A 26,239-nucleotide genomic window follows, 5' to 3' on the forward strand; every position below is an offset into this window, starting at 1 on the left:
TGTCGAAGTGGGGAAAGAATCGTCCGCCCGGTGTAAAAACTTTTGCGGGCTCCCTCGTTAAAATAAAATATGACGTCGTGAAAAATCATTTTGCGCTGGCAAAAATAGCTGCAGTGCAGTGAAAACAACAATGTTTGCGAGTGAAAGTTGACCGTGAGTAAATCAAACTAGTTTGTTGACATTCGATTCTGACTTGTAAAACCCTGTGTCATAATGGGCACAGGGCCTGATCGCCAACGAAAGTCCCTTCTTCCTTCCTCGTTGCCCGGGAATGGCGTCTTCCGGCTTTTACTTCAAGAAGTGGTTGTATGCTTTAGAGGTTATTCGATCTTTTAGGATAACAAGACTAGCATAGTGCCAAAAATATCTTCGGACGACCACTGCTCAGCTCCAAACAAGCCAAACATATAGGTGTGTTAAAAATTTCACATTAATCCTAAATTGATGAGGTGCAGACGGTCGGCGATCATAACATCATGTCGAAATAGAGAAGTATTTCAAGAGATGATGTTTTCTTATTGGGTTCAGGACAGGCCCATGCCTCGATACCTTTCGTTAGTTCTAGACGGAGCAACCACTCTTGGGAAACAAACTGCTCATGATACTAAAATTCATTAAAATAATATTCTCAAAACACAATACCAAACAATTTAACAAACATATTACATCAACATTATAGACAAATTTACACAACTTTTCACACATTAGTATGGGATTTGGAACTTTTAATTGATGTAAAACAAATCAACAAATCAATGTTCACCTAAACGCATTTTTAAGGCATTTGCCAACCTTTGTACCAAAATCTGCCACATCCAACCCGCTTGGCAAACTAACTAACTCATTTTAATGCTCTCTCGCCTCCCCTGGCCCTAGTTTTGAAGGAATCATGCGACACACTCGCGCAAGAGATGACACTATGTGTAAAGACGGTCATAATTCGATATGGTCAAAATGCGTCGATTTTCGTTTCATTTATCTGGTAATGATGTTTTCACTTCATCAAAATTTTAAACGTTAACAACTAGGTTGATAACAATAGTTGAAATTTAAATCAGAATAAAATCAATTCATTTGAAGTAAAATAAATTCCATTATACTTTATCATGACCATATGATCAACACTTGTACATAGTGCCATTTAGTTTGTATTCTTCACTCTCGCGCTGTGTTGAAAACGTTCGAAACTCATTGCCAGAACGAATGCAAATTTCATTTGGGAAGGATTGGTGCCGGTAGATGCAGCGAAAATTTCTTCTTCTTTGGCTCAACAACCGATGTCGGTCAAGGCCTGCCTGTACCCACTTGTGGGCTTGGCTTTCAGTGACTAATTGATTCCCCCCCATAGCAGGATAGTCAGTCCTACGTATGGCGGCGCGGTCTATTTGGGGATTGAACCCATGACGGGCATGTTGTTAAGTCGTACGAGTTGACGACTGTACTACGAGACCGGCTAAAACCTACCAGCTACCAGCAACCTTCCAGCAATCCACACGTACACGTACACGAACCGTGCTGTCGATCGTTTGTTGCGAGCTACCTGTATGGAAGAATATAAAATAAAACACGAATTAATAATCATTTTTAATTATTATTACAAAAATATTAAACCAAACCTTCACAAAAAGACGCCTCGTGTTTTATGACAACAAGACAGCTTGACAGCTTCACAGTGGGCCACGAGGCGAGTTTGACCAGCGTAGCATTTTGCACTGAACAAAAATTCGAAGTTCGAAAGTAAAATTAAAAACGAACCTCCGGTTTGATTCAATTCAAAAAATTTATTCTGAATCTAAAAACTCTGTGTTAAATTCAGTAAGAATCGTATAAAACGGTTAAATTAGTTTTAGAGGCAAACTCTAAAACATTAATGCGGCGAACCTCTGTGCCGATATATTTCAACCCTCGAAGCCGGCAGTGTAAACTATTCTTTCCATCGGAATCCGCACGTACGTGTGAAACTCGACATACGCAATTTGTGCTCGGTACCGTACTATAGCGTATATCAGATAATGAATTTTATTGCTAAAATAAACTAATAAATTTTGCATTAAATTTGCGCGTAACAGTACCTGTTTAACAACAAAAAACATTTAATGCAAAATTCTGTGGCGATACATTTCAACCCTCGAAGCCGTCAGTGTAAACTATTCTTTCCATAGGAATCCGCACGTACGTGTGAAACTCGACATACGCAATTTGTGCTCGGTACCGTGCTATAATAATCAAATAATTAATGTAATGCTAAACTAACGCGCTAATCGTTAGCAAAAAATCTGTAAGCCACGGCGCGCCACCAATCGCAACCTAAAAGGGGCGAGGACAAGCCTCCCATCTATCCGAACAAAAAAAAAACACTTTTCTTTCTTTCTTTTTGTTTATTTTTATATAACAAAAAACTTTGAGGTCTTCGTGGCGAACCGGAACGATGAAAAACCAGCAGCTGCAGCTACCAGCAACCTGAAAAAAACAAAACAAAACACTTTAAAATATGAAGGAAATAATAAAACTTATTTGTGATAGAAAACCTACCAGCTACCAGCAACCTTCCTGCAATACAGCCCTTCCCGCAGCTGCAGCTACCAGCAACCTGCAAAAAAAAAAAAACAAAACAAAACACTTTAAAATATGAAGGAAATAATAAAACTTATTTGTGATAGAAAACCTACCAGCTACCAGCAACCTTCCAGCAATACAGCCCTTCCCGCAGCTGCAGCTACCAGCAACCTGCAAAAAAAAAACAAAACAAAACACTTTAAAATATGAAGGAAATAATAAAACTTATTTGTGATAGAAAACCTACCAGCTACCAGCAACCTTCCAGCAATCCACACGTACACGTACACGAAACGTGCTGTCGATCGTTTGTTGCGAGCTACCTGTATGGAAGAATATAAATTAAAACACGAATTAATAATCATTTTTAATTATTATTACAAAAATATTAAACCAAACCTTCACAAAAAGACCCAGCGGCCTGAATGACCCAGCGTGAGCGCTGAGCACTGAGCTGAGAATGAGGGGAGGCATTCTCAATGCCGCGTTTTTGGGTAATCCTCGCTCCCACCCTTTCTTTCCTTCTCCCAAACGGACCCACCATTCCCGCGAGCGTAGACCGATCAAAAAATTCCAGGAAATTCGGACAGTAAGTGTGCAGTTTTTTATTCACAGAGCTATTCGGGAATATTTCAATTCTTGATGGCGCGTACTGGCGATCAAAACGTTGGCTGCTTGCTACACCGATGGCGCGTGCTGTTGGAAGAAAAACACTTGCTGTTTGATGCGTTTTCCTAAGGAATGAAAGATAAATCGAGCATTAGAATGGTGAACAAAACTAGGACTATTTAAAACTTACCGATCACGAAGATATTTTAAGTTAAATGGCGACTCTGTAAGCCCGATCCATCTGCTTTGATATGTTATCAGGAGCTTTGGCAATGAAATAGCTAGGTGTGATGGAAAATAATAGAAGAATAAACAAACAATAAAAGCAGTACGATTTTTAGAACACAAACATCATTTGGAAGATTCTTCTTCTTATGCATACACTTACCCGTAGATCATGTAACAAAACATACTGCATTTACGCCTGCGTTGACATCTTTCACGATTTACTTAACCACTTTTCTATTATCATTTAATAATTTTCGCTGCATCTACCGGCACCAATCCTTCCCATATGAAATTTGCATTCGTTCTGGCGATGAGTTTCGAACGATCACAACACAGCGCGAGAGTGAACAACACAAAGTAAATGGCACTATATACAAGTGTTGATCATGTGGTCAAAATAAAGTATAATGGAATTTATTTTACTTTACATGAATTGATTTTATTCTGATTTAAATTTCAACTATTGTTATCAGCCAAGTTGTTAACGTTAAAAATTTTGATGAAGTGAATACATCATTACCAGATAAATGAAACGACAATCGACGCATTTTGACCATATCGAATTATGATCGCCTTTACACATAGTGTCATCTCTTACGCTTCAGGGTCTCACGCTCAGAGCAAAAATTCTCCTATCTTCGCAACGGTGGGTGCGTTCATCTGTGGAGGGCGGGAGGAGTTCGAGTGTGTGTCTCATGCACACAGCGAAATTTTGGTCAACACCTCGATGGTGGGAGCGTTTTTCCATGGGATGGGGTAGTGGAGTACGAGTGTGTCGCATGATTCCTTTAAAACTAGGGCCAGGGGTAGCGAGAGGCATCAAAATGAGTTAGTCTTTGCCAAGCGGGGTGTTACGAGCACGCGCCAACGTTTTAGCCATGAGAATGTATGTGTGAGGTAGGTATATTTTGAATTGTAGTGGTGCTACGTTTCTGCTGTCAAAATTTTTGGCATTCTGTGAGGTTTACCAAGTGCCAAGTGCAAGTGTTCATCAAGTGTGTTAGACAAGTGTGTTAGAAAAGTGCTAAAATGTCGCAAAATTGCAGCAAAAATGGGCATTTTTATGCAAAGTGCCGTAAACTGATGGAGAGCTTCCTGGTACGAGAGCTCAATCTCGTCCAAGAGGCAAACGATGGGTTTGTCCCGCTGCCAAACATGGGTATGTAAAAAAGAAAGTGAGTGGTTATTTGTCAGTGCATATCATGTTATAATATTTAACATTATATAAAAAGTACAGTATAATTCGGTGTACTATAATTCGGTATAAAAGCTGTCGGGCCGGTCTGATGGTACAGTCGTCAACTCATACAACTTCACAACATGCCTGTCATAGGTTCAAGTCCCGAATAGACCGTGCCCCCATACGTAGGACTGACTATCCTGCTACGGTAACAAAAAAAGTCACTGAAAGCCAATGCCACTTCACTAGTGGGTACAGCTAGGCCTTGACCGGCAGCGGTTGTTGTGCCAAAAGAAGAAGAATAATGTTCATTGATTTAAGGGCACCAAAATAAATATATCTATGTGCGAAACGGTGCAAGAAAAAAAACATGTTATCATACCCGGGATGTATGTGCGTGTGTCAAAAAGCCGCGCCCAGTCAGACAATTCGGACTTAATTTACCTCTATCTTACCGCTAAATTACCGGTAATTTAAGAGTAATTTAATGGTAAATTACCAGTTTTTAAGTCCTCGTTAATTTACCCATTCGAGCTGTTTGACAGATCCTATTCCATCCTCTATTTTGTTTTTATTTTGTTCGGCCAAATTGTTAATAAATAACACGAAATGTATTATATTACAGTTTAATGGTTATATTCAATCATTGTTCTTAACTTTTACAAACGATTACAATGTATTTTTTAGCAAACTCAACTTGAACAGCCGCTTCACCCGGAGAAGGGTGTGCACAAATAGCACTAATAAACGCAATTTCTCGGCTGTTTTTTTTACATTTTAAAGATTTAAACACACCGCTGACGTCTTCTTCCACTAAAAGAGCATTAAAACAATACTCTTTTTATTCTAATTTATATCTTTACACTGACAACAAACGACAACACTTCGTACCGCTAAATTGCTCTTTAATTACTGTTATGACAGACACAAAACTGCTCGAATGGGTAAATTAACAGAAGGCTGTCTGACTGGGCGGTGTGAAAAACGGAATGAGAGAAAAAAATGTGCGAATCAATTACATTATATTTTGTATTAATAATCGTCCTACAATTTCCGTCAATTTCGGTGTTCAGTGTGGTAAATGTGTTGAGTGTTCAGTGAATGTGTAAAAATGTGTTTCAAAAGGGCGGTCCTGTGGTACAGTCGTCAATTCGCTCGACTTAACAACATGCCCGTCATGGGTTCAAGCCACGTATGGACCGTCCTTCCGTAGCCGGACTGACCTTCCGGCTGCGTGGTACTAATTATGTATCAAAAACTTAAATAGTCCAGCATGACCGCGCAGGTCGCGGATGTCAAGTAAAATATGAAGAAGTGTTTCAAAACAAAAATTAGTTTTGAAAAAACATTATTTATTTAATGTTGCCGCTAGTCGTGAAGAGCACGACCTATGAACATGCCCGTCATGGGTTTAAGGACCGCATGAGCCGAGCATCCTATAAGCAGGGCAGGGTTAGTTGTGTTGGGCAAAAAAAAAAAGATAAAAAAGGCTTAGATTAGTGGTTAAGAGCAGTAGCGCAGGGTAAGCAAACTGGCAAAACGGATAACGTTTCCACAGGTTCACCATGACAAATGCCACAAGACCGGACGTGAATCGATTCTTTACTATCCGTACGAAACCAGAACTGACTATCCTGCTTCTCTGACCATAAATTCTCAAAAGCCTTTAACAAGCCATTGCGGTTGACACGATCCAAATGTAAATTAAAAACCGTGCGATCATGATCAAATACATTATTAGTTGCACTGGTCAATCGGGCAAAAATTTGGCCCGTTCCTATTATTGCAGGTAGCTATTGTAGTGTGGCGACGGGAAAACACCTAATCAACAATTCAAATGTCGGATCGGAAAGCAGAAAACAAATATTCGATAATACAGCGTGCTCATATAAACTATATTCGTACTATAATTCGAATAAATAATTTTTTTTAAAAATATCTACACACAGCAAGTGATTTGTTTCCTTAACATAATCCGACATTTAACAAGTTCGAAAGAAACGTTGTAATTGTTTTACATGTCTTTTATTTAATTATACTGTTGATTATAAATTATCTTCCCAATCAAGACTTGTCGGATGACGGAACGGTTCCGGAAGTGCCGCAAGACCAATCTACGACATCAAGCACTGCCGGAACAAGTGCTGAAAACGTCGCGGATGATGCTGAAGATTTCGACCACGGGGAAAATTATCCGAACGGGGAGGACAGCGACGATTTTTATCACGGCGCTTCCGATGAGAATTACTCTTATGAGATCATTGACCATCTAAGTTTGTTGGATTCTCTTAGATTCTTTGCAATTAAGAGTCAGCTCCCTCGTTCGGTGGTCAATATGCTACTGGCGATCCTACGGAAGAAGGTAGATGCCACTCTTCCAAAAGATAGCCGGACTTTGGTGCGAACACCTCCTCGTGCTGCTGGCAGCATTTATAAAATCGGGGGAGGTGACTTTTGGTACGGAGGATTTTCGCCAGTCCTGACCAAGTATTTTCAGTAAGTATATTATGTTTTGAGTTATGTTTCAATTGCTACAAAAAATCCTTTATATTATTATTTATAGAAACATCGAACCCCGAGACGATCCTTTCAAGCTAGACGTATCGGTCGACGGGCTACCGCTACATAAGGGTGGGCCGACCCAGGTCTGGCCTATTCTGGTGAAAGCGGTAGACTTGCCTAAGCTTCCACTCATGTTGATGGCCACATATAGTGGCCATACAAAGCCGGTAAGTGTGGAAGAATTTTTGCGGCCGCTATTGATTTTAATATCATTCAGCGAGGAGGCTTGACCATCGGCGATAAAACGTTGCAGTTACGGGTACGCAATTTTATCGCTGATCCACCGGCTCGAGCGTTCATATTAGGTAACGAAGTAAATAACATTATCGTAAACCTTTTAGCTAAATACAATATATATTTTATTTTTAGCAACGACGAACCACAACGGATACGACAGTTGTTTAAAGTGCACTTGCCATGGCGAGGGGTGTGAAGAGGAAAAAAAAAATATTTTTGATTCCGTCGATGCTCCCCTTCGTACGGACGAAGGGTTTCGTGGTAGAGTCATATTGAACCATCATCAGGAGTGGCGTACACCTTTAGAAGAATTAGACAATTTTTATTTAGTCGATAACGCTCCCACGTCGGAGCGTGAACACCTGTGTGACGAGGGGTGTTCACGTTTTATGCAACGGGGATTTATGTTCGGCAAATTTCCCCGTGATAAAAAGTGGACACCTCTCCAAATGGAAGCTGCGACTAATTTTTTAATGCAGACGAAGCTTCCTACTGAGATCCATCGATCATTTCGGCTTCTCAGATATCACGCCTTTTGGAAAGCTACCGAGTGGCGTAGCTATCTACATTATGCATCAGTTGTGGTTCTGAAGGACCTGGTAGATCCAATCGCCTATGGTCACTTCCTGCTCTACTTTAGTGCTGTGACAATTTTTACGACCCAATTTCACCAGCACTTGTGGCTCCGTGCTCGAGATTATCTTCGCATATTTGTTAAGAATTTCGGCCAAATCTACGGTCGAAAATATTTAACAATCAACATCCACCTTCTCGTTCACATTTATAAAGATGTTGAAAATTTGGAGCGCTCGACGATTTTTCGGCCTACGCAACAGAAAATTTTTTGCAAAATTTTCCACGCTGGGTCCGAGCGGGCACGAAATGTGTGGAGCAAATTGCAAACAGATCAAGCGATCTAATGAGCCTTGATCTAGTTGCTACCCCGCCAGCTCCACAGTATCCGATGTTGAAGGCAAATGGTGTCGGTCTACATGTGACCGCCGATTTTGTCTTGCTGCCAAAATTTCAAGACCAATGGTTTTTGACCAAGGACAATGGCATAGTAAAATTTTTGAGTGCGAAAACATCAAGCTCGCACGATATCACCGTAGTTGGGATCCGATTTTTAACCATGGCCGCGCTTTACGAGATCTCAGCAGAAGGCGGTGTTATTGCACCAATGTCTTCTGCTGAGATCCACGTTTACCAAACGATGGAAAACGCGCCGGCTGTGGTGGTGGAGGTTCCATGGACTGCAATCAGATGCAAAATGGTTGCAGTGAAGCAACCCACTCGTCCTCTTAATCTCCCTCCCATTGATCCTTCACCAAACTCAACAACTCCTTCCGCCATAGCCTTTTTTCCTCTTCTCCACACCTTTATTCCTGATTAATTTCCTCCCTTACATAGAGAAAATTGTCTCCTCGACACCCTCGAAGACGACGTGTGGTTGCACATGGTAAATAAAAAATTCATGAAATTGCAAGAATATTTGATGAAATTGTAATGAAATTGTAAGAATTTGGTATAATTTTTCCTCTTGTTACAGGTAAACTTCCATCGAAACTCCGGATAATTCGTGCCCATCCATCTGTGGTATGGACGGGAAGGTGGACAAAGCGAACATTAAGGGTGGGGGGGGGGGGACGACCTTTTTAACAGCACTACGGGCAATGTTAGGACATGTTTGCCGTGCTGGACACTGCGTATCCGTATCAGGCCTCCTCCAGGCCAGCTGCCTTTTCCCCATGGTTAATGGAACAAAGCGGGTTGGGGTTTTGTGTGTGTGTGTGTGTTTTTTTTTTTGGCACAATCAAATGTAAATTGTGCTTTTTTCTGTTGGCCTGTTATATGAAAGGCAGGCAATGGTGCATGCGGCTGACATGGCACCTAGTTTTTACTTTCCTTTTTTTAACTATCTTGAATTTTTTATAGGTTAGTTAAGTTAAGGTTGAATTTTCCTTTCTTTAGGTTGAGTAAGTAGGTTTAAGATGTAATTTTACGTTTACATTTAAACTTACTTAGAACTTTTTAGTAGTAGTGGTAGTCTTAACGATACCATTGTAGTGTGAATTTAGATTTGATTGATTGAACTATTTGTATACCTCTAGTACCATAGTTGGTTGCCAGTGAAAAGTATTTTTTTCTTCTATTTGACGGAACGATCAGCACGTTCCGTTTATTGTATATGGCATAGCTACGGCTTACGAGGCTTATAAAGTACCACGCAGTAGTGATTGGCAAAACGGCTCTGAAGCCGGACATCGACTAAAAAACAGCACTAATCAAATAAATTTTGCTCGCGCCTCAAAAATATATAAGCAGCTGAACCGAACCGCCTACGCCAACTACGTCAGGAAAATTGAAATCAATATCAAAAGACATCCCACATCATTCTGGAAATTTGCTAAAGATAAGGAATCCTGTGGACGACTTCCTTCCTCGATGCAGTTTGAGGGAAACACCATTACCGGAGATGAAGAGTTTTGCAATGCATTTGCCTCATATTTTTCTTCTGTGTACACCAACAATTCCTCGGTACCGTCTAACTCAACATCGGCTTTATCCTTCATAAATGATGAGGTTAATTTATGCACACCACTAATCAACGATGATGAGGTGGAATCTGCTATTTCGTTGTTGAAGCTTTCCTACGCACCTGGGCCTGACAATATTCCCAGCGCAATTCTCATTAACTGCAAGGCTGCTTTCATTCCCATACTGACCAAACTATTCAACAAATCCTTGCAATCGAAATGCTTCCCGCGTCTTTGGAAATCATCGTGGATGTTTCCTGTTTATAAAAAATCTGACAAAAGTAATGTGTGCAATTATAGAGGAATTTCAATGTTATGTGCGTGCAGTAAACTGTTTGAAAAGATAATGTCTCGTCATATGCTCCAAGCCTTTTCACCATTAATTTCTAATGTTCAACATGGCTTTATGCCGAAACGATCGATTGAGACCAATCTAATATACTTACTTAACTTTTGCCACTCCTATATTGACAAGGGCTTACAGGTTGACGTCATTTATACTGACTTCTGTGCTGCTTTTGACAAGGTCAACCACTTTCTATTGCTATCTAAATTATCAAAGTATGGTGTTCACACAAATGTTGTTGAGTGGTTAAGAAGTTATTTAACTGATCGTTGCATTAACGTTAAGATAGGAACTAGTTTATCTGCCACATTCCATAATTTATCTGGTGTTCCTCAAGGGAGTATATTAGGACCTTTACTATTTATTATATTTATTAACGATGTCGTGTTTGCTATTCCTCATGTTAAATTGTTATTATATGCTGACGATCTAAAAATGTTCCTACCTGTTAAATATTCTGACGACTGTGAAATGTTACAAGACTCGTTAAACTATTTTTCTGCATGGTGTTTTAATAATGAAATGTTACTTAATGTTAGCAAATGTAGTTGTATAACATTCTCAAAGAAAAAAAATCCTATTATTTATAACTACAAAATCAATGAAGACAGCGTTCCACGTTTTTCTCAGGTTCGGGACTTAGGAGTTATTTTAGACAGTAAGCTTAGTTTATCTAGCCATTATCAAACTATCGTCACTAAAGCTCTTAAACTGTTAGGATTTGTCTTACGTGTCTCGGCCGACTTTAAAGATCCTTTCAGTTTAAAAACATTATACTGTTCTTTAGTCCGTCCCATCCTGGAATTTGCCAGTGTAGTTTGGTGTCCCCATCAAATCACATACATAGATAAAATTGAAAAAAATCAGAAAAAAATCACACGTGTTATGTTTCATCGTCTTCCCTGGTCAAACCAAATTCCACGTCCTTCGTATAATGTTCGGTGTTTACTATTTGGCTTAGAGACTTTTATGCATAAATTATTAATTGGAGATTTTGATGCACCTGACATTTTAAATTTTATTTGCTTTTCTACTCCCTCTAGAGGACTTAGAAGAAGAGAGCTACTAAGAAGCCCTTTTAGATCGACTGGTTTTGGTGCCAATGATCCACTGCTCAAAATGATTGATGTGTACAATAGGTTAGGGTTATCAGCAGATTTCAATCAATCCGTTAGTCAGCTGCGTCAGCATATTCAAGTTAGTTCTAGGGCCATACTTTAAACTTGTACTCTGTAAGCATTAAGTTATTTAGGCATACTGCCCGATAACTTTGATTTAAATAAATAAATAAATAATAAATAAATAAATAAATCTGCGGCGATAAACGACTGCACGTCATCATTATCCTGCGTTGACGTCCGTGAACCATCTCCGGCAATTGGGGAAGATGAAATTGTCGAGAGAGCTGTGGAAAACTCAATAGAGTTGAACCGTGAAGCTTCAAGCGTCAAGGAGCTTCAAAATAATAATACTGTGGAGAGAGAAATTTGCATCACATGCTGCGCACAGCTGGACACATTGTCGAAACTGTTAAAAGAACAAAACATGCATTTGTATAAGCTAACGAAAGCTGTTATCCACAATAATGTTAAAAATAAGTCCTTTACCTGTCCAAATTGCTCTGCTAGTAGTGCTAGTTGTTCTTCGAAAGAGACTGTCGATGAATCGCCAAGACCGGCTGAAATTGAAAACAAAGAAGCGTTAGACAATTTTGAACGATTGTTGAGCGATAAAAGTAATTTTATCGCTACTGCTAAAATAATATCTAATTCCCTTGCTTCTGTTACTCCAGAAAATCAAATGAACGATGCAGTAATAAAACTATTTAGTGCCACTTTCTTATGTAAGTGCAGCTGGCTGGGCGGAGGTAAAAGTAGTGCCAAGATCCCAATGGGCCAGTACAAACACGTGCATCGCCTTCTAATGGTCATTGCTAGAACTTCTGAAGTAACTGTAACGTTGGAAAACGCAAAACTGTTTTTGAAATCAAAAGTATGGAATGCAAAGAGCCGTCTCGCATGCAAGAATATACGAAAGAGCCTTGTTCGTAAGCGAATTAAAAAGAATGAATAAATACATACCACCATTCTTTTTCCTTGTGTCAACCTGTGTGATGTACGTTATTCAATGTTGTGTTTCTTCGCCTTCCTCTTTTTGTCTTTGCAACATAATTGCTTTCGTCCGGCTCTGGCTTACACATGCAAATAAAAAATAATGTAAAAATATGTTAACGTTAAATGACTTTATACCCAATAGCAACACTGTACTAAAACTATTACCATAGAATGGTACACTAATGCAGTGTCTTAATCCAATACATATAAAGTATTCTTACCTTGAAGAGTTCGCGTGATACAAATTTTTAACGAAGCGGAAGTCCTGCTTGTGTGGTTCCACCATATAGTATGCCATCTTGTTGTTGAATTTATGTAAACCGTTTAGTGTGTCTGACGGTAGCATTGTGCCTGTGCATTTTGTGTTCTGTAAATTTCAAACAATAGCGTTAGAAATGGTAACAATCATATCTTACCAATTAACTTACCTTTTTGTCAAGTGTTTGCCTTGCCTGTTTGCTAACGTCGTTTGCGGATGTGATGCTCAAAAAAGTTTTTATAATCTACATTGCTATTTTTACTATTGTTATGTCGATTAACACAGTTTAACGCAAAAGTTGATGTTGGGTACATTGTAATATAACTAAGGCTTTGTCATGTTACATATCCTGGCCTCAGGGCAATTAGCCATTTAAGTTATATGCACATTATATGAAATGCTATTGGTTATATTTTGTGCTCAAATTTCACAATATATACTTCTTATGAAAAGCTTTATCATCAGCCATCCGTGTGTAGCAATCAACTTTACATAACTAAATGCTCTCTAGTGTGATCTACGCAAGAGAATTCCTAAGTTTTGTGTGTATTGCTTCATATTTTATGTTATATATAATAATGAGTCCAAGTAGAGAGAACCTGTTTATTCTAACTCCAAATTACAACTGCCCGTAAACACGCTTCAAGCCCAGGTGGCCTGCGGGAGCCGATTTGCGCTGACTTGCAACTGGAGACCGCTGTCGTCTGGTCCCACGGTCGATTGTCACTAGAGATCGCTGTCGTCTGGTCCCACGGTCGCTTGTCACTGGAGACCGCTGTCGTCTGGTGCATTAAGCGATGGAATGTGTGACTATATGTTATACCAATTGAGTAAGGTTAAAACCTTACTTCGACGAAACTATGGTTCTTTGTCATGGCTAATAAAAATGAATGAATTTAGATGTCGTGGAAAGGTATGTTTACCAAAAAAAAACATGGTGCTGAAGTAAATAGCAAAACGAATTCATATTTTACAACATATCATTCTATGGTTCAAGCCCCGTATGGACTGACCTACTAGTAGCAAAGACTGACTATCATGCTGCGTTGTAGTGATGGGCGTTTCGGAGCGCATCAACGGCTCCGGAGCCGTCGGAGCGGAGCCGGCTCCGGGAAAAAGTCGGAGCCGGCTCCGGAGCCTTTGATGCGCTCCGAAACGCCCATCACTACCACGCAGCTATTGTTTGAAATTTACAGAACACAAAATGCACAGGCACAATGTTACCGTCAGACACACTAAACGGTTTACATAAATTCAACAACAAGATGGCATACTATATGGTGGAACCACACAAGCAGGACTTCCGCTTCGTTAAAAATTTGAATCACGCGAACTCTTCCAGGTAAGAATACTTTATATGTATTGGATTAAGACACTGCATTAGTGTACCATTCTATGGTAATAGTTTTAGTACAGTGTTGCTATTGGGTATAAAGTCATTTAACGTTAACATATTTTTACATTATTTTTTATTTGCATGTGTAAGCCAGAGCCGGACGAAAGCAATTATGTTGCAAAGACAAAAAGAGGAAGGCGAAGAAACACAACATTGAATAACGTACATCACACAGGTTGACACAAGGAAAAAGAATGGTGGTATGTATTTATTCATTCTTTTTAATTCGCTTACGAACAAGGCTCTTTCGTATATTCTTGCATGCGAGACGGCTCTTTGCATTCCATACTTTTGATTTCAAAAACAGTTTTGCGTTTTCCAACGTTACAGTTACTTCAGAAGTTCTAGCAATGACCATTAGAAGGCGATGCACGTGTTTGTACTGGCCCATTGGGATCTTGGCACTACTTTTACCTCCGCCCAGCCAGCTGCACTTACATAAGAAAGTGGCACTAAATAGTTTTATTACTGCATCGTTCATTTGATTTTCTGGAGTAACAGAAGCAAGGGAATTAGATATTATTTTAGCAGTAGCGATAAAATTACTTTTATCGCTCAACAATCGTTCAAAATTGTCTAACGCTTCTTTGTTTTCAATTTCAGCCGGTCTTGGCGATTCATCGACAGTCTCTTTCGAAGAACAACTAGCACTACTAGCAGAGCAATTTGGACAGGTAAAGGACTTATTTTTAACATTATTGTGGATAACAGCTTTCGTTAGCTTATACAAATGCATGTTTTGTTCTTTTAACAGTTTCGACAATGTGTCCAGCTGTGCGCAGCATGTGATGCAAATTTCTCTCTCCACAGTATTATTATTTTGAAGCTCCTTGACCCTTGAAGCTTCACGGTTCAACTCTATTGAGTTTTCCACAGCTCTCTCGACAATTTCATCTTCCCCAATTGCCGGAGATGGTTCACGGACGTCAACGCAGGATAATGATGACGTGCAGTCGTTTATCGCCGCAGATTTATTTATTTATTTATTATTTATTTATTTATTTAAATCAAAGTTATCGGGCAGTATGCCTAAATAACTTAATGCTTACAGAGTACAAGTTTAAAGTATTGCCCTAGAACTAACTTGAATATGCTGACGCAGCTGACTAACGGATTGATTGAAATCTGCTGATAACCCTAACCTATTGTACACATCAATCATTTTGAGCAGTGGATCATTGGCACCAAAACCAGTCGATCTAAAAGGGCTTCTTAGTAGCTCTCTTCTTCTAAGTCCTCTAGAGGGAGTAGAAAAGCAAATAAAATTTAAAATGTCAGGTGCATCAAAATCTCCAATTAATAATTTATGCATAAAAGTCTCTAAGCCAAATAGTAAACACCGAACATTATACGAAGGACGTGGAATTTGGTTTGACCAGGGAAGACGATGAAACATAACACGTGTGATTTTTTTCTGATTTTTTTCAATTTTATCTATGTATGTGATTTGATGGGGACACCAAACTACACTGGCAAATTCCAGGATGGGACGGACTAAAGAACAGTATAATGTTTTTAAACTGAAAGGATCTTTAAAGTCGGCCGAGACACGTAAGACAAATCCTAACAGTTTAAGAGCTTTAGTGACGATAGTTTGATAATGGCTAGATAAACTAAGCTTACTGTCTAAAATAACTCCTAAGTCCCGAACCTGAGAAAAACGTGGAACGCTGTCTTCATTGATTTTGTAGTTATAAATAATAGGATTTTTTTTCTTTGAGAATGTTATACAACTACATTTGCTAACATTAAGTAACATTTCATTATTAAAACACCATGCAGAAAAATAGTTTAACGAGTCTTGTAACATTTCACAGTCGTCAGAATATTGAACAGGTAGGAACATTTTTAGATCGTCAGCATATAATAACAATTTAACATGAGGAATAGCAAACACGACATCGTTAATAAATATAATAAATAGTAAAGGTCCTAATATACTCCCTTGAGGAACACCAGATAAATTATGGAATGTGGCAGATAAACTAGTTCCTATCTTAACGTTAATGCAACGATCAGTTAAATAACTTCTTAACCACTCAACAACATTTGTGTGAACACCATACTTTGATAATTTAGATAGCAATAGAAAGTGGTTGACCTTGTCAAAAGCAGCGCAGAAGTCAGTATAAATGACGTCAACCTGTAAGCCCTTGTCAATATAGGAGTGGCAAAAGTTAAGTAAGTATATTAGATTGGTCTCAATCGATCGTTTCGGCATAAAGCCATGTTGAACATTAGAAATTAATGGTGAAAAGGCTTGGAGCATATGACGAGACATTATCTTTTCAAACAGTTTACTGCACGCACATAACATTGAAATTCCTCTATAATTGCACACATTACTTTTGTCAGATTTTTTATAAACAGGAAACATCCACGATGATTTCCAAAGACGCGGGAAGCATTTCGATTGCAAGGATTTGTTGAATAGTTTGGTCAGTATGGGAATGAAAGCAGCCTTGCAGTTAATGAGAATTGCGCTGGGAATATTGTCAGGCCCAGGTGCGTAGGAAAGCTTCAACAACGAAATAGCAGATTCCACCTCATCATCGTTGATTAGTGGTGTGCATAAATTAACCTCATCATTTATGAAGGATAAAGCCGATGTTGAGTTAGACGGTACCGAGGAATTGTTGGTGTACACAGAAGAAAAATATGAGGCAAATGCATTGCAAAACTCTTCATCTCCGGTAATGGTGTTTCCCTCAAACTGCATCGAGGAAGTAAGTCGTCCACAGGATTCCTTATCTTTAGCAAATTTCCAGAATGATGTGGGATGTCTTTTGATATTGATTTCAATTTTCCTGACGTAGTTGGCGTAGGCGGTTCGGTTCAGCTGCTTATATATTTTTGAGGCGCGAGCAAAATTTATTTGATTAGTGCTGTTTTTTAGTCGATGTAGTTTTTTAAGGGCCCGTGATCTTCGACGTTTAGCCAAACGTAGTGCAGAATTGGTCCATGGTGGATGAGCACGAACATTAAACCGTGGGATGAATTGTTCATAGAGTTCATTCATTTGAGAAGAAAATTCAGCCACACTGTCGTTGATGTCGTCATAATCAGCGATAGAGTCCCAGTTGATTTGGTTAAGTGCAGAAACGAGATCAGTGAAATTAGTTCGTCTAAAATTGAAATCTGCTTGACGTGGGGGTTGAGATGACGGTACACTGTATTGCGGGAGCGTGAAGTATGTAAGTAAAGCTGGAAGATGTCCATCAGGTTCAACAATACTGTCGATGCATAATTCGATTGGCCTCATGTAATTAGTAACTTTGTCGTTCGCAAACACTAGATCTAACATATTGTTATTGTGGTTTAGAACAGTGTTAAGTTGGCGAAGACCTTCAAAGCTTAGTTCATCGAGTAGAGCTTGACTGGTAGGGGATAGTCGGGTAAGCATAAGATTCAGTGTCGGAAATTTGCCGTTGATACCCCACTTAAGATTAGGTTGATTGAAGTCCCCGAACAGAATAAAAAAGTCATTCTTATATTTCTCTCTCGTTAAGTGCAATGAATTACAGAATGCATTTATGGTGTCCATGTTGGCTGATTGATCAGGAGGCAAATAAAATGATCCGATTATTAGCGAAACATTAAGAACTTTTACTCGAACCCAAAGGCATTAAATTGTAGATGTGTTTGTCGAGCACAGAGAGGAAGCATAATTTGCATTGATCGCAACGAGGACACCACCACCTCTACTTTTGTTACTGTTTGCTGCAGAACGATCCGTACGGAATGTATTAAAGCGGTTGTTATCAAACAAAAGCTCAGATGGAAAGCTGTCATCTAGCCACGTTTCCGTAAGAACGATAACATCCCAGTCGGCGATTGCAGTATTAGCAAAACATTCAGAGGTTTTAGTACGTAAGCCTCTGACGTTTTGATAAAAGATATTGAATGTGTTTAGTACTGGCTCCATAGGTAAAGTTGAATGACTTAATGTTGGCTTAAAAAAGTCGAACCGGAGGAATTATTTTGAGTCAGGTGAGTTTCAGGTGAGTTTGCATTTTTAAGATGATGGCTCGGTGATGGACTATGTTGTGTTGTGTGTGTTGGTGGGATCACATTTATGCAGTTGACATCATTATGTATAAAATTAGTAGTTGAGAAACTTCTGGCAGTTGAATTGTTTGAAGGAGGAAAGCAAGATACCGGGAGTGTTGGTGTGAATTGTTTCTTTGAATTGTTTCTTCTGTTTGAAGATTGATTAGAAACACCGTCAAAAAAGGCCAAAGTGGGCGGCTCAGTAACGCCACGGGACACCTTCTCCTGCTGATTTTTCGATGAAGCATCCAATGTATGGTTATTCACCGTTAAAACTTTACACGGTACATCGCAGGCCTGCCGTTGTGATGATACCGCATTAAAATATTTTAACGGTGGCGGGTTCGGGTTTTTCAATGAAATTTTTACCGAACTTGAAGCAAATTGTACTGATTTGACATATATATGGTATGTTAAATTTAGAAAACCGCGTATCTCCGAATCCGCGTAAGTCGAGAACCGCGTAACTAGGGAACAGAGTGTATAGCTATCAATGCTAATGACATCTCATCATAGCTCATCAATACTATTTACCCTTGTGCTGTTAAAAATAAAAGCACGTGTAATGTATACTTATATGTGTGTGATTTTATTTCAAATCGAAAGAGCGCGAGATCACCAAAAACTCTACATAAGAGATTTTTTTTATTTGGTCTCTTAAAACAGATTAAGAAAAAACCTAGGGGACAAAACCAACACGCTTTCTCGTTCTGTTAAACTTATAGAGCGAGCTCGCTATATGACGTTTGCAGAACGAGAGAACGTGTTGGTTTAGTTCCATACCCAAGTAGCAGAGCCGAAGTTTTTCAGAGATTTTTCTGTGTGCCAAAACGAGATGCCCTGTCGTTTCTCTCTAGATTTTGGACAGCAAACCGCTGCGCGTGTAGAGGTGTGTGCGTGTGACGAAAAACGATGGATGAAAAACGCGAGGAGCGGGGTCTGAAGTCTTTCGTTGGTCAAACACACACATCCATCTACCAGCGGATTGCGCTTCACCGTGTCTACCCATCTTTCTCGATCTACCATGATTTTTTCTGCTATCGCACTCATCCAGGTGTTAGGCATCCTCAGTCTGTCCAGAACTTTCGTTGTGGAAGGATGTGCGGGAGTGATGTGCGATTTCTTGTGTCCCCTACTTTCGTTGTTTACGTTTAGCGCAGTGTTGCTTCTTATTTCATTGTGGAATGATTTATCCTAGCTAACTTGTTGAGGTAAGTTTCTTGATCTTGTAGACAAACAGAATCCGAACTGTCATGTGTAGGCATTAAACGTCAAATGACACATATGTACATACCTTTGCATTTATACAAATGTCAAAAAGATGTGAACTGTCAAAAATAATAAAGAAGTTAATTCACGCTGAACTGTTAACAGAAAAACACGTGAATCTGTGTCTGCCGTCCTTACGTCCTTATGTCCCTAAGTTCAGCTCGCCTCCTACATCTCAGAAGTGGGATACGATAACTAGATAAAATACCACGCAGTTTCTGTGTTTGTGATTGTGTTTGAAAGCCTGCGGTTCGAAATGGCCACGAAAGAGGAAATGCTGTGCGCGCTCGAGTACGCCAAAGTAAATGTACCACCGACTGCTACAATTTCAGAATTACGTAAATTGTACAATGCAAACGTTGGAAATATCGATGAACCAGGCGTGTTAAGTGATGTTCCCGCGGATATTGAAACCTCGAAAGCAGAAGGTAAATTAGCATTGTCGACCAGCTCGGTCAATGCTGAGAACAATGGCGCCGCCATTTTGCGTAGTGTTGTAAGGCATGCTGAGAACAATGCGGTATCGCATAGTTCAACTTTAGTCGGAACCCTGGAAAACGCCACACATTTGGTTCCAAACCCAGTAAACACCGCTCCAAGTGTACATGAAGAGATAGAGCTTCTCAAGAAAAAACTCGAAATACTTGAACTAAAGCAGCGAATTAGTCTCCTCGAAGCTCCGGTTGTTACACATACAACGCAACAACCATTATTCATCAAGTTCAATGAATTTGTCGATGTGTTCAGCGGTGATAAAAGAGAGCATGTTGAGCGATGGTTCAAGGAACTTGAGCGTGCATTTCTTCCCTATCGCATGGATGATACTATGAAGTTCCACAGTACACGCCAATTGCTTACCGGTACAGCTGCTTTGTTTGCTAAATCCCTAGACGTTACAACATATCATGAGTTGAAAGACAATCTGATACAAAATTTCGGCACAACCACATCTTTAGAGAATGTGTACAAACAACTGAGAGGACGACGTCTTGCACGAAACGAACCCGTCATAAGGTATATTTTGGACATGCAAGCTATGGCATGCGATGTACCCATCCCAGAAATGGATTTAATTAATATTATCATCGATGGACTCGGTGATCCCATCAACGAGGCATGGATTAGATTTTCTGCAAAATCTATGGACGATTTAATACAACTGCTGAAAAGATATGAGGAGATTCGTCCACGTAATACTGCCACACCATTATCATCAGGGTCCATCTGCAAGCCGTTAGGATCATCGAGCAACCAACAAAGTTAAGTAAGATGCTACAACTGTTCGAAATTCGGGCATTATAAAAGTTCCTGCCCAATGCCGCGTAGACCACCAGGATCGTGCTTCAAATGTCACCAAGCTGGACACGCTGCTCGTAATTGCCCGAACAACATAATCATTCCATCGGCAGCAGCTCATCACTCAGTTCAGGATAACGTACAGCAGGAAACATTTAATACGGATCTAGAAGAATTTCAACAGGTGAGTGTTGCCTTTAAAGATCAAAAAGGTCAGAGTAGTGTGATGACATGCATACGTTCTCTTCTCGATACAGGAAGCCCAGTGAGCTTTATAGATTCTGCTTTAGTGCCCAAAACTCTTTTGCAACCACCTTCAATTTCACTATATCAGGGACTCGGAAACCAGAGATTAGTCGTCTGTGGTGAGGTGTCATGCCAAGTCAATTTTCAGAAGAATCAATTAGAACATCCATTTATTATCCTACCCAGTGAAAGTATTGCTTGGCCGATGATCATAGGTCGTGATCTATTAAAAAAATTTAATATTTTTCTTCGTCAACGCAATTTAAACAATGAACTCAATAAAGAAAATCTCACTCCTAACAGCGATGTATGCATGTCTTCACCTGCTCACAGTATTTCGTTGGCTCAATATACTCTAGAATCAAAACCGACTAAGCTAGAAAGACTATGTCCTGGAGAGTATCATGACACTCAAAGTGAGGCATTTGCAGAAATTTGTGCTATTGATTTACCTGACGTGAATGACGTGGAAGAATTAAAAATAGGCAAACATATTAGTAGCGATGAAAATACTGCTCTATTAAGTTCCATTCATCAAAATTACATTAATTACCCGCCTGATAAAATCATTTCACCCGATCATAGAATGAAAATAAGTCTCATTCATGATATGCCTCTATATACAAAACCTCGCCGATTGTCTTACGGAGAACGGAATCAAGTACGAGAAATAGTAAACGATCTTTTAGAAAAAAAAAATTATTCGTCCCAGTAATTCGCCATATGCCTCGGCACTTGTTTTAGTCAGAAAGAAGAACGGAGAAATCCGTATGTGCATTGATTACAGACCTCTTAATAAAATTACGATCCGAGATAATTTCCCCTTGCCGTTGATCGAGACATGTCTAGAGCATTTGAGTAATAAACGAGTTTTTTCTCTGCTGGATCTAAAAAGCGGCTTTCACCAAGTAAAAATGCACGAGGATTCCACTAAGTATACTTCCTTTGTGACTCCTGATGGCCAGTATGAGTATCTTAAAATGCCTTTCGGTTTGAAAAATGCTCCTTCTGAGTTTCAACGTTTCATCAACACGATACTCCGGGAATTTATCGAAGCAGATAAACTAGTTGTATATCTAGACGATATTATAATTGCCTCAACGGATTTTAAGTCTCATTTGAACACACTTAGTGCCGTCCTTAGAAAAATACGACATAATGGATTGGAGCTTCGACTAGACAAATGTCAGTTTGCTCAACAAGAACTGGATTACCTGGGGTATAGAGCAAACTCATGTGGAATACGCCCTAGCGATAGGCATATAACGGCTATAAAAAATTATCCTATGGCAACAAATACCAAACAAGTACGAAGGTGCTTGGGACTTTTCTCCTATTTTCGGAAATTTGTCCCTTCCTTTTCCAACATAGCAAAACCCTTGACCAATTTATTGCAAAATGATAAGCGTTTTGAGTTTGATTCATCATGTGAAGAAGCATTCTGTTCGTTACGTGACAAACTTATACAGTCTCCAGTCTTGGCAATTTTTGATCCGAAGCGTGAAACGGAACTACACTGCGATGCCAGTTCTTCTGGTTTTGAAGCAGTTCTATTACAAAAACAAGATGATGGAAAATTCCATCCTCTAGAATTTTTCTCTAAAAACACAACAAAAGATGAAGCTAAGCTTCACAGTTATGAATTGGAAACGCTTTCCATTATATACGCATTAAAACGATTTCACGTTTATGTCCACGGAATTCCGATAAAAATCATAACAGACTGTAATTCACTTGTAGAAACCCTAAAAATCGTAATTCCTCTGCAAAAATTGCTCGATGGTCGCTTTTTCTCGAAAATTATGAATACTCCATCCAACATCGTTCTGGTGCTTCAATGTGTCATGTCGATGCCCTGAGCAGACTGCAAGCTAGTTGTGCTGTTCATGAAATTGATTTAGATTTTCAATTGCAATTAGCTCAAGCGAGAGATCATGCTATTGAACAGATGAAGTCCAAGTTGGAGCTTTGAGCTGTTGATGGTTATACATTGCAAGATGGATTAGTGTATCGAGAATCTCCAACCAAGGGACTTCAACTGTATGTGCCTCATGAGATGATAGATAACATCATTCGACATACCCATGAAAAGATCGGCCACTTAGCAGTAGATAAGACATGTGACAAGATAAGCAATCATTATTGGTTTCCTTGTATGAAGCCTCGAGTGGAAAATTTTATAAGAAATTGCTTGAAATGTATTGTATATTCCGCCCCTCCTCGCATCAATAATAGAAACCTGCATAGCATCCCTAAGGAAGGAACACCATTTGATACACTTCATATTGACCATTTGGGTCCCTTGCCATCAGTAAGGTCGCAGAGGAAATATATTTTGGTGGTCATCGACGCTTTTACAAAATTTACTAAAATTTATGCTACTCGCTCGACAAATGCTCAAGAAGTCTGTAACATTCTCAATCAATATATGTCTTATTACAGTCGTCCGAAGCGAATTATTACCGATCGAGCAACATGCTTTACTTCCAATCTTTTTGAAAACTTTCTTGAAAATAATGGCATTAAACACGTCTTAAATGCAACATGTTCACCTCAAGCGAATGGACAGGTCGAACGAGTTAATCGCATTCTTCGCCCAATTCTTAGTAAACTCTCAAATAGTCCTGATCATTGTGATTGGAGTTCACATTTACGCGCAGCCGAATATGCATTGAATAATACCAAGCACGCATCTACAAATTTCGCCCCTTCTATTCTCCTTTTTGGCGTCGAACAAAGAGGCCATGATGTTGACGAATTGACCGAGTTTCTTGATGAGAAAAAAAATACCGATATAGCTCGAGACCTAGATGAAATTCGTAATAAAGCGTCAGAAAACATAAAAAGATCTCAGGAAATTAATGAAACCTACTTCCGTAAAAACCACAAACCCGCTCCCGAATTCGAAATAGGTGATTTTGTCGTGATAAGAAACGTTGACACCACTGTGAACCAAAACAAAAAGTTAATTCCAAAATTTAAAGGGCCATACATAGTACATAAGATTTTACCTAACGATCGCTACGTTATTAAGGATATAGAAGGTTGTCAGATAACCCAAATTCCATACGATGGAGTTTTAGAAGCTAATAAGTTAAGAAAATGGATAGAACCTTCCGTGGTAATTGAGACCAACGAAACTTAACGGCAACATTCACTTAAAATTAGATTTAATTGAGGGCAATTAAATACTCAGGATAGCCGAGTTGTAGACAAACAGAATCCGAACTGTCATGTGTAGGCATTAAACGTCAAATGACACATATGTACATACCTTTGCATTTATACAAATGTCAAAAAGATGTGAACTGTCAAAAATAATAAAGAAGTTAATTCACGCTGAACTGTTAACAGAAAAACACGTGAATCTGTGTCTGCCGTCCTTACGTCCTTATGTCCCTAAGTTCAGCTCGCCTCCTACAATCTCATATGTGTTTCAATGTACTAATTCAACTAATGCTTATCGTCTTCAAAGTTACAGGTGCATGCGCCATTCATCAACGCCTACCTTTTGGCATCATCAACAATCTTCATAGTGGGTGACGGAAAGAAATTGTTTTCCAGTTTTAAAATATTAAGGTAGGGGAAAGCGGGGCAAAATGGGCATGTGGGGCAAAATGGGCACCCTCTATTTAAGCATTTTTTGACTACAAAGATACTTTCCAATGCTCAAAATGTATTCATTAGAGTGTTCTATGAACACCATGTAGTTTTCATAACCCTTATATAACAAATAACTAAGAAAAATGCAAAATAAGGTTTAGCAGTATATTGATGTAATTTTTGCCACTTCGAAAATAAGCTTAAACGTGTGTCATAGGGATGCGTTGAGGTTTTTCATGATATATTTTTAAAGATATGATATTTCTTTACAATTTGTCTGAAGCTATCAAGGCGATTGAATTCGTATTTTTACTAATATAACAAAAAATACAAAAATGCTTCACGTGGGGCAAAATGGACAGTTACGCTTGGGGCAAAATGGGCAAATGCTTTTGACATCTGGCGCTTGGTGAGGCTATGGTGTTGTATTTGTCGCCTCAATAATGATGACAGCCACAGCTTGAAAAGTTTCAATTTTGTAGATTTCAACGTGTAAAAATTGTTTAAATGTCGATAACATATTTTTGGAAGAATTTTAAGGGCTTTTCTGACCAGCAAAACAAAAGATAGAACGAAAATACATTTCACAAAACGTGCGCAAAAGCATAGACCATCACCTAAGCGCCGTTGTTGTGATCCATTTTGCCCCAGTGTTTTGACGTTTCACAGTTTGTTTACATATGCCCAAGGACCGTAAAGATATCAGGTCAAGTTATAAGCCCGTTTTGACTGCTAGGTGGAAGAAGAATCGACGAAGAAAACTGACAGTTAGTTTTCCGCGTTTGGCGAACGCTTCAAGTTCTCGAAGGAAAATTTCCATTTTAAATCACGGGCAGTGTCCTAATAAACTAAAATATTCACCCAAATTGATCTCCACCAAATATTAACCATGCAAAACGTAAACAATCCATCAATACATATACAAGCGGAAAACCATCTGTCAAAATCGGAGCCCAGGGGGGGGATCGCCAAAACCGCTATAACTACACCTCATTATACATTCCACCTTGCATATGCCCATTTTGCCCCAGGGCTATGCCCATTTTACCCCGCGTGTCAAAAATGCTTCTCGTAAAACATCAACTTTTATTTTACATTATTTACATGTTTTTAAGTTGTTTTCATTCTATGTGGCAATTTCAATCCATAGATAAAGGGTGGAGGCATACAATAATGAAAGAAAAATTGTGTTTTGTGTCATATATAAAGGAATATTCAGTAAACTGCTTAACATGCCCATTTTGCCCCGCTTTCCCCTACGTATTACATGCATTAATTATTGGTTCATTTTCATTGACACCGTTCAGCACAACTCAGCCACAAAACAACGCACTGGATTACGCTAAGAACCTGTCGAAACGCGCGCAGCCCCCGGGCGCGGTAGGAGAAAGGAAGAACGAGAGGAGAAAACTAAAGCCAGCGCGCAGCTCTGATGGTAGGGGAAAGCGGGGCAAAATGGGCATGTTAAGCAGTTTACTGAATATTCCTTTGAATATGCCACAAAACACAATTTTTCTTTCATTATTGTATGCCTCCACCATTTATCTATGGATTAAAATTGCCACATAGAATGAAAACAACTTAAAAACAATAAAATAATGTAAAATAAAAGTTGATGTTTTACGAGAAGCTATTTTGACACACGGGGTAAAATGGGCATAGCCCTGGGGCAAAATGGGCATATGTAAACAAACTGTGAAACGTCAAAACACTGGGGCAATATGGGCCACAACAACTGCGCTTAGGTAATG

The 26,239-nt window shown here is 39.2% G+C and overlaps 1 protein-coding gene across 1 annotated transcript in view; it reads right to left on the reverse strand.

Annotated features, from left to right (window-relative positions):
* Nucleotides 1–25,524, reverse strand: part of LOC120961211 (uncharacterized) — a 272,641-nt gene extending 247,117 nt beyond the window's left edge. The window contains exon 1 of the mRNA XM_049606210.1: nucleotides 25,350–25,524. The gene's annotated coding sequence lies outside the window, so the exon portion shown is untranslated. The remainder of the gene's footprint in view (nucleotides 1–25,349) is intronic.
* Between the last annotated feature and the right edge of the window lie 715 nt (nucleotides 25,525–26,239).

Source organism: Anopheles coluzzii, chromosome 2 (assembly GCF_943734685.1).
Source record: "Anopheles coluzzii chromosome 2, AcolN3, whole genome shotgun sequence".
NCBI lineage: Eukaryota > Metazoa > Arthropoda > Insecta > Diptera > Culicidae > Anopheles > Anopheles coluzzii.